A 10,707-nucleotide genomic window follows, 5' to 3' on the forward strand; every position below is an offset into this window, starting at 1 on the left:
TAATGGAGTCATTACTGTCGCAGCGATACCATATATGTGTACTTTTATTTATTTTTTACACTTTTACTAAATAAAACCACTTTTTATGGAAAAAAAATGTTTGTTTTTTTTTTTTACTGTAACTTTTATTATTAATCTTTATTTCACATTGATTACTTCTTTTATTAGTCCCACTAGGGGACTTTACTGTGCGATCTTCAGATCGCTGCTATAATGCTTTAGTATACTTCGTATACCAGAGCATTATTGCCTGTCAGTGTAAATCTCCGGCACGTCCTAACAGGCATATGTCCAGGGCAGACCTGGGGGCTTTTATCAAGCCCCCGGCTGCCATGACACCCCATCGGAGACCCGTTATTGCATTTGCGGGCCGCCGATGGGTTACAGGGGGAGCTCACTCCCTCTGTAAACAAAGTTAAATGCCGCGGTCGCTATTGACGGCAGCATTTAACGGGTTAAACGGCCGCGCTCGAAGTAAACTTCGCTCGTGGGCGTTGGAGCAGGAGCTCAGCTGTCATCAGACAGCTGAGCCCCGGCTCCAGCGTGCACGGGAGATCCGTGCAGGACTTAGACTAGGCTCACGTGAAAAGGCGTCAGCCTAGCCTAAGGCCCCTTAGTGACGAACGTAAAAAGGCGTATTGTTGGTCACTAAGGGGTTAAGACATTTTCTAAATGCTGTTTTGAATACTTTGAGGGGTGAAGTTTTTAAAATGGGGTGACTTTTTGGGGGTTTCTAATATATAAGGCTCTCAAAGCCACTTCACATCTTAAAGAGGCTCTGTCACCAGATTATCAAATTCCTATCTTCTATTGAATGTGATGGGCGCTGCAATGTAGAAAACAGTAACGTTGTTTTTGTTTTTTTTAAACGATCATTTTTGCCCAAGTTATGAGCAATTTTATATTTATGCAAATGAGCATTTCAATGGACAACTGGGCGTGTTTTCTCGTATTTCCAACTGGGCGTGTATTGTGTTTTTACCAACTGGGCGTGTTTACTTGTTTTACCAACTGGGCGTTGTGAATAGAAGTGTATGACGCTGACAAATCAGCATCATACACTTCTCATCGTTCCCACCCAGCTTCTTTCACTGCAGAAATACAGCGTGACGTCACCCACAGGTCCTTTAACCTTGTCGTCGGACAAAGAAGATACATCGGCTCCAGGCGTCCAAAAAGGTTAATATTCTCGTCTCTAGGGAGTTTGCTATGCTTACCTGCACATACCCTGCACTGTACTCCCTGACGCCTGGTGCTGATGTGTCTTCTCTCTTCCGACGCCAAGGTTGAAGGACCTGTGGGTGACGTCATCATTCCCAGCCATCTTCTTTCACTGCAGACACAGCGTGACGTCACCCACAGGTCCTTCAACCTTGGCGTCGGAAGAGAGAAGACACATCCGCTCCAGGCGTCAGAGTACAGTTGAATTTGCAGCAGCATCACCATGTGCAGGTAAGCATAGCAAACTCCCTAGAGACGAGCATATTAACCTTTTGGACGCCTGGAGCCGATGTATCTTCTTTGTCCGACGACAAGGTTAAAGGACCTGTGGGTGACGTCACACTGTATTTCTGCAGTGAAAGAAGCTGGGTGGGAACGATGAGAAGTGTATGATGCTGATTTGTCAGCGTGATACACTTCTATTCGCAACGCCGAGTTGGTAAAAACACAATACACGCCCAGTTGGTAAAAACACATTACACGCCCAGTTGGAAATACGAGAAAACACGCCCAGTTGGCCATTGAAAAGCTAATTTGCATAAATATAAAATTGCGCATAACTTGGGCAAAAATTATCGTTTAAAAAAAAAAAAAAAAAGGTTACTGTTATCTACATTGCAGCGCCCATCACATGCAATAGGAGATAGGGATTTGATAATCTGGTGACAGAGCTTCTTTAACTGGCCCCTGTAAAAATAGCCTTTTGAAATTTTCCTGAAAATGTGAGGAATTGCTGATAAAGTTCAAAGCCTTGTAACGTCCTAGAAAAATAAAAGGATGTTCAAAAAACGATGCCAATCTAAAGTAGACATATGGGGGATGTTAATTAGGAACAATTTTGTGTGTTATAACTGCCTGTCTTACAAGGAGATACATTTAAATTGAAAAAAAATGCTAATTTTTGCAATTTTTCGCTACATTTTGGTCTTTTTCACAATTAAATACTGAATATATCGAGCAAATTTTGCCAGTAACGTAAAGTCCAATGTGTCACGAGAAAACAACCTCAGAATCGCTTGGATAGGTGAAAGCATTCCGGAGTTATTACCACATAAAGTGACACATGTCAGATTTGAAAAATGAGGCTCTGTCGGGAAGGTCAAAAGTGGCCAAAGAGGGAAGGGGTTAATGAGGGAGCTAATTTGGAGAGGAAGGAAACCCAGGATGAAGTTAAAATACTTGATGGATAGACCTGACTTGAGAATATATTTTTTGTCAGGACAGTGGAGAAATATTTAGAGTGGGAAACAATCTCCGTTTATACAAAATATTAGTAAGTCTAGTAGGGGCCATCTTCAGAATATACTTCAGGTAATGGAGTCCGGGCAATTGAGAAATTGTAAGGAGTATCCAACAATATATATGATGCATGAAATTGGTGTTCAATTAAGAAAAATCTTTCATTTAAATGGAGCATTGAGTTTCACAACATTAATTGGCAACTTTAATATATTAGAGGTTAATAAAATAACTGATTGGAGTGGATGGTCCAAATATGGACTCAGGTTGGTTAGACATTTTTTTTTCTAATGGCAATCTGAAAGATTGGGATACACTGAGTAAAGAATTGAATATTCCTTCACATATAAGATGTAAATATTTTCAATTACATCACGCGGTGATTGTGACTCGGGATAAAACTTTATTCCATTTGAAGTCTTCTGACTCGTTATGGAACTTATATCAATTTGGGAGGGGAAAAGGTTTATTAGAACGGATTTATAAGAAATTAAAATGCGAGTCTAGAGGGGAGGGGAATCAAAGAGGAAGGGGGAGAATATCTTTTTGGGATAATAGATGACAATGAATGGAGAAAAATAAGCAGATGCACTGGTAAATTTTAATTGAATAGATCCCATAGAATGACATAATATTTTATTATACACTGTTTGTATTTAACGCCAAAGAAAATGAAAAGGTTTACGGGAAAATATTGCGGGAAATGCATCAGATGTGGGATATCAGAGGCAGATTTCTCGCACTTGTTTTGGAATTGTCCTATGGTTCACCAATTCTGGGTAAGCTTGGCACAGAATAATACTAGGGAATATAAACATGGAGTTTGGATATTATAATAGCAAAAATAGAAACTTTACATTTGAACAACTATGGGAACCATGGATCAAGAGCATGACAGATGAACAAAGGGTTATGTTCAACTCAAGGATGACAATTGGGTAAAGATGTGAGGGTGGTCGGAGAGCTACGTATGGGAGAGAGTTGAAGGTTTTTTGCTTTTTTTAAACTAATAATACATATGTAAACGCTTAAAATTTACTTTGTTATGTATAAGTAAGGTTTTTGTATTAGGATTAGGTTGGGGGAGGGGTCGGGATTGTTTTTTGTTATATGTATTAATATCTTATTGGAATGAGAATAAAAAAAAAACAGAATCGCACTCTGTTTCCGCTTATCTGGATTCTGGAGCGACTGCGAATTTCATCCAACAGGCCTTAGTAGACCGTCTCTATTTGCCCACGACGCCTTTGGAAAAACCTCCAGCTGTCGCTTCTGTGAATGGTCAACCTCCGCCAGACCCAATTTTTTCCATTACTGAACCTAGTGAAAACATGCCGTTCATCCATGTGAACACTGCAGCCAATCACTGGTCTCAGCGGTCATGTGCTGTACATGCTAGCATCACTGCTGAGGTCAATGACTGGCTGCAGTGGTCTTGTGGATGTACGGCATATGTCTAATGTATGAGTGGTGTGTACAGCATGTATCCTATGTGTGAGTGGCGTGTACAGCATGTATCCTATGTGTGAGTGGTGTGTACAGCATGTATCCTATGTGTGAGTGGTGTGTACAGCATGTATCCTATGTGTGAGTGGCGTGTGCAGAATGTATCCTATGTGTGAGTGGTGTGTGCAGAATGTATCCTATGTGTGAGTGGCGTGTACAATATGTATAAAATGTGTGAGTGGCGTGTACAGCATGTATCCTATGTGAGTGGGTTGTACAGCATGTATCCTATGTGAGTGGTGTGTACAGCATGTATCCTATGTGTGAGTGGCTTGTACAGCATGTATCCTATGTGAGTGGTGTGTACAGCATGTATCCTATGTGTGAGTGGCGTGTGCAGCATGTATCCTATGTGTGAGTGGCGTGTACAGCATGTATCCTATGTGTAAGTGGCGTGTACAGCATGTATCCTATGTGTGAGTGGTGTGTACAGCATGTATCCTATGTGTAAGTGGCGTGTACAGCATGTATCCTATGTGTGAGTGGCGTGTGCAGCATGTATCTTATGTGTGAGTGGCGTGTACAGCATGTATCCTATATGTGAGTGGCGTGTGCAGCATGTATCCTATGTGTGAGTGGCGTGTACAGCATGTATCCTATGTGTAAGTGGCGTGTACAGCATGTATCCTATGTGTGAGTGGCGCATGCAGCATGTATCCTATGTGTGAGTGGCGTGTGCAGCATGTATCCTATGTGTCAGTGCCGCGTGCAGCATGTATCCTATGTGTGAGTGGCGCGTGCAGCATGTATCCTATGTGTGAGTTGCGTGTACAGCATGTATCCTATGTGTGAGTGGCGTGTATAGCATGTATCCTATGTGTGAGTGGCGTGTACAATATGTATCCAATGTGTGAGTGGTGCATGCAGCATGCATCCTATGTGTGAGTGGCATGCGCAGCATGTATCCTATGTGTGAGTGGCATGTGCAGCATGTATCCTATGTGTGAGTGGCGCGTGCAGCATGTATCCTATGTGTGAGTGGTGTGTGCAGCATGTATCCTATGTGTGAGTGGTGTGTGCAGCATGTATCTTATGTGTGAGTGGCGTGTGCAGAATGTATCCTATGTGTGAGTGGTGTGTGCAGCATGTATCCTATGTGTGAGTGGCGTGTACAGCATGTATCCTATGTGTGAGTGGTGTGTGCAGCATGTATCCTATGTGTGAGTGGCGTGTACAGCATGTGTCCTATGTGTGAGTGGTGTGTGCAGCATGTATCCTATGTGAGTGGTGTGTACAGCATGTATCCTATGTGTGAGTGGCGTGTACAGCATGTATCCTATGTGTGAGTGGTGTGCACGGCATGTATCCTATGTGTGAGTGGCGTGTACAGCATGTATCTTATGTGTGAGTGGCGTGTGCAGCATGTATCCTATGTGTGAGTGGTGTGTGCAGCATGTATCCTATGTGTGAGTGGCATGTACAGCATGTGTCCTATGTGTGAGTGGTGTGCGCAGCATGTATTCTATGTGTAAATGGCGTGTACAGCATGTATCCTATGTGTGAGTGGCATGTGCAGCATGTATCCTATGTGTGAGTGGCGCGTGCAGCATGTATCCTATGTGTGAGTGGTGTGTGCAGTATGTATTCTATGTGTGAGTGGTGTGTGCAGCATGTATCTTATGTGTGAGTGGCGTGTGCAGAATGTATCCTATGTGTGAGTGGTGTGTGCAGCATGTATCCTATGTGTGAGTGGCGTGTACAGCATGTGTCCTATGTGTGAGTGGTGTGTGCAGCATTTATCCTATGTGAGTGGTGTGTACAGCATGTATCCTATGTGTGAGAGGCGTGTACAGCATGTATCCTATGTGTGAGTGGTGTGCACGGCATGTATCCTATGTGTGAGTGGCGTGTACAGCATGTATCTTATGTGTGAGTGGCGTGTGCAGCATGTATCCTATGTGTGAGTGGTGTGTGCAGCATGTATCCTATGTGTGAGTGGCATGTACAGCATGTGTCCTATGTGTGAGTGGTGTGTGCAGCATGTATCCTATGTGTGAGTGGCGTGTGCAGCATGTACCCTATGTGTGAGTGATGTGTGCAGCATTTATCCTATGTGTGAGTGGTGTGCGCAGCATGTATCCTATGTGTGAGTGGCGTGCACAGCATGTATCCTATGTGTGAGTGGTGTGTGCAGCATGTATCCTATGTGTGAGTGGAGTGTGCAGCATGTATCGTATGTGTGAGTGGCGTGTGCAGCATGTATCCTATGTGTGAGTGGTGTGTGCAGCATGTATCCTATTTGTCAGTGGTGTGTACAGCATGTATCCTATATGTGAGTGGTGTGTACAGCATGTATCCTATGTGTGAGTGGCGTGTGCAGCATGTATCATATGTGTGAGTAGTGTGTACAGCATGTATCCTATGTTTGAGTGGCCTGTACAGCAGTTATCCAATGTGTGAGTGGTGTATGCAGCATGTATCCTATGTGAGAGTGGCCTGTACAACATGTATCCTATGTGTGAGTTGCGTGTACAGCATGTATCCTATGTGTGAGTGGCATGTACAGCATGTATCCTATGTGTGAGTGGCATGTACATCATGTATTCTGTGTGAGTGGCCTGTACGGCATGTGTCCTTTGTGTGAGTAGCATGTACATCATATATCCTATGTGTGAGTGGCGTGTACAGCATGTATCCTATGTGTGAGTGGCATGTACAGCATGTATCCTATGTGTGAGTGGTGTGTGCAGCAGGTATCCTATGTGCAGGGGCGTAGCTAGGGGGGGGGCAGGTGAGGCATGTGCCCCGGGCGCAACTATGTTGTAGGGAAGGGGGGGGGCGCCGCAGAGCAGCTGATCACTGCTGATAGGCGCCCTGTATGGTGGACACCTGCAGCAGCTTTAGGAAGAGCCAGGAAATCATGCAGCGTCGTTCTGACTGAGGTCTGTAACGGCCAGGGAGTGGACCAGTCCAATCACCCTACCTGTCACTTGACCTCACGTCAGTGACATGAGGTCAGATGACTCAGGTCAGGGGACTGGACTGGTCCACTCCCTTGCTGCACCCTCCCAGCATGTAGGGGGTGCCACTGTGCTCTACCTCTACTCTGTGCTCTGCTGTTACACACACGGAGTAAATAACAGCCGAGAAGCAGAGGAGGAAGCTCCTGTCCTGAAAGAAAGTTGTGATCCTGTCAGCAAGGATACATGTTGAGTGTCTGTGTGTATATGTGTGTGTAGTGTGTATACAGTATGTGTCTCTGTGTTTGTATGTGTATATGTTACAGTGTGTGTGTGTGTGTGTGTGTGTGTGTGTGTGTGTGTGTCTGTCTGTCTCTGTGTCTCTGCATGTGTTTGTCTCTTACATCTACTACATTATCTGTACTCAGAGAGTTATCACTGTGTTATCTGTGGTGTTACATAGGACTGCAGGTAACACTACTACATTATCTGTACTCCGTTATTACTGTGTTATCTGTGCTGTTACATAGGACTACAGGTAACATCTACTGCATTATCTGTACTCAGAGAGCTATCACTGTGTTATCAGAGGTGTTACATAGGGCTGCACGTGAAATCTACAACAATATCTGTACTGGGTATATATGGGTCTGGAAAAAAGGGGACAAAAGTCGATGGTCCAGTGCAGTCAAGTTTAAAACAGAACGTAGTTCCAATTTTATTTGGATAGTTAAAACAAGATCATTCCCGAATGCAAGTGTAAAGGATCTGCCAGGCACTGCTTCTGTGTCATCGCCCATAGGTAATCAGTCTGCACCTGCTTCTATGTCTGTGAGACTGACTCCATCTTCCACCACTCAGCATGGCAGGCTTAGGAGTGGGAGAGCCTATCACAGCCTGGCCAGACGGAGCTAGCTCCCACCCTCTGTCTATTTATAGCTGTCTTTCCTGTTCCTCCTTGCTTGTGATTCTTCTCATTTGGTTTCCTGGCCCTGCTGCAGCTTCTGAACTATTTGACCCTGCTTCATATTGACCGTGGCTTACTGACTACTCTCGTGCTCTGCGTTTGGTACCTCGTACGCTCCTGGTTTGACTCGGCTCGTTCACCACTCTTGTTGCTCACGGTGTTGCCGTGGGCAACTGCCCCATTTCCCTTAGCTTCTGTGTACCCTTGTCTGTTTGTCTGTCGTGCACTTACTGAGCGTAGGGACCGTCGCCCAGTTGTACCTCGTCGCCTAGGGCGGGTCGTTGCAAGTAGGCAGGGACTGAGTGGCGGGTAGATTAGGGCTCACTTGTCTGTTTCCCTACCCCCAACATTACAGCAAGTGTGAAAATGTAGGTAAGGTGCCTACGCGTTTCAGACGTATACCACATCCTTCCTCATGGCTTTTATGCTAACAACTAAATGTCAGAACGAGGTTTATATCCGGTTGCCAACAGGTGAAAATTAGTGATGTCACAGAAAAGTGGTGCTGTCCAGCATAGTAGTGCTGAACTAGGGAGACGCCTATAAAGCATCAGCATTCTGTGAATAAAATCTATCCAGCACGGTGGAGCTGTCCAGCAGAAGTGGTGCTGAAACAGAGAGCCGGTGATAGAACATCACTGCTCCACTAGTAAGTTATGTGCTTACAGCATTGGTTGATGGCTAGTAATAAATAATAAGATGAGGGATAACAATGACCCAAAACTATCCTAGAGTAGTGGATAGAATATTAATGGTATTTCTATTTATTAGGCTGTCGGATATGAACCTCTGAAATACTCACATCGAAAAATGAAAACATAATTAGACGCTAAAAAATACATGATATTAAACAGTTTAAGACAATACATGAACTGGAAAAAAGGGGAATTATATAGTGGTCTTCAAGGATAATTAGTATCGGAAAATGTGTTTTCCTTTGTATACTAGACCGTCAATTGGTTAACGGGAAATCTGGTGGGGGAAGAACCCGTTGATATGGATAATTAGGTGTCATCTGTAAAAACTATGGCACTAGAATATCATCTTTTTAAACGCAGCAACTACAGCTTTGAGCTACAATCATATACACTAGAGGTCCTTGTCTTCCTGATGACAGACAATTTATTCCAGTTTGATGAGTTGTTTTACCTACAACTACAGGGAGTATCAATGGGAGCTAAATTCTCCACTTCTTTGGCTAATCTTGTGATGGCTTGGTGGGAGGAACTTTTCATTTTTTCTAGTGATAACCCTTTTGGCAGATCTATTAACTGGTATGCAAGGTATATAGACGACCTGCTATTGATATGGGAAGGCAATATGTCAGATATCCAAAATTTCATCAATTATCTTAATGACAACCAATTCAACTTGAAATTTACCTATTCTTCACAAAAAGATACTATCCAGTTTCTGGACCTAGAACTCACAGGTCATGCAGGGGAAATAATTGATACTAAAACATATCGTAAGCCTATCTCAGGGAACACTATTTTGCATGCAACAAGCGGTCACCCCAGACAAACCATCTCATCAATCCCAGTGGGAGAAATGTACAGAGCAAAAATAAATTGTCGTAACGACCCCAATTACCGGGTGGAACAACAGCTAATTTGTAGGAGACTACGCAAAAGAGGGTATGCAGAATGGACCCTCAAAAGAGCAACCTCCATTGTAGAAACAAAGCCCCGAGATATACTTCTAGAGCCAAAACATAATTTTAAAGATACTGGTCTAAACATGGGAAATAATTGATACTAAAACATATCGTAAGCCTATCTCAGGGAACACTATTTTGCATGCTATAAGCGGTCACCCCAGACAAACCATCTCATCAATCCCGGTAGGAGAAATGTACAGAGCAAAAAGAAATTGTCGTAACGACCCCAATTACCGGGAGGAACAACAGCAAATTTGTAGGAAACTACGCAAAAGAGGGTATACAAAATGGACCCTCAAAAGAGCAACCTCCATTGTAGAAACAAAGCCCCGAGATCTACTTCTAGAGCCAAAACATAATAATAAAGATACTGGTCTAAACGTACCTACTTTGGTGTTACAACACAGTAGTCAGTTTAATGAAATAACAAAAATCGCCCATAAAAATGTAGCCATTCTAATGTAAGACGAGGCTCTGTCAGATATTTTGAAGGATGGTTGTCGTGTAGTGTCCAGAAAAGCTCCTTCCCTAGGTGACCTGTTGTCTCCTTCTATATTTTCCTCTAATATTCCCAAACTGACATGGCTTCAATATACGTGTTTCTTTAAATGCGGCTCGCATCCATGTAAAATCTGTTCATATGCTAAGCCTACTAAGAACTTCAGAGATTCAGATAACAATACAAATTTTTCAATTCAAACTTACATTAATTGCAACAGTGAGGCAGTAATATACATTGTGGAGTGTTTGGAATGCAACCTAATGTATGTGGGTTGCACCAGCCGCAAATGTAAAACTAGGATACTAGAACATTTGGGCTATATAAGAAATCCTAACCTCACCAATATCTCCAATGTTGTAAAACATTTCATAACCTTCCATAATAGATCAATTACAAGTCTGAGATGTTATGCCATAAAAAAAGTCAAAACTCCAACCAGAGGGGGGAACATCAAACATAAAATCTTATCACGAGAAGCATACTGGATATTTACACTAAAAACCAGGTTTCCTAAAGGTCTGAACATAAAAAAAGAATTAATGTTCCACTAATAGTAAAAGAATCTATGAAATGATCGGTAGAATCTAATATGGCCTAATAATCAATAATACCTGTTAATGTTCATGGCTTTTACAGATGACATCTAATTATCCATATTAACGGGTCCTTCCCCCATCTGATTTCCCGTTTGACGGTCTAGTATACAAAGGAA

The sequence above is a fragment of the Rhinoderma darwinii genome, unplaced genomic scaffold (assembly GCF_050947455.1).
Source record: "Rhinoderma darwinii isolate aRhiDar2 unplaced genomic scaffold, aRhiDar2.hap1 Scaffold_81, whole genome shotgun sequence".
In the NCBI taxonomy this organism is placed as follows: Eukaryota; Metazoa; Chordata; class Amphibia; order Anura; family Rhinodermatidae; genus Rhinoderma; species Rhinoderma darwinii.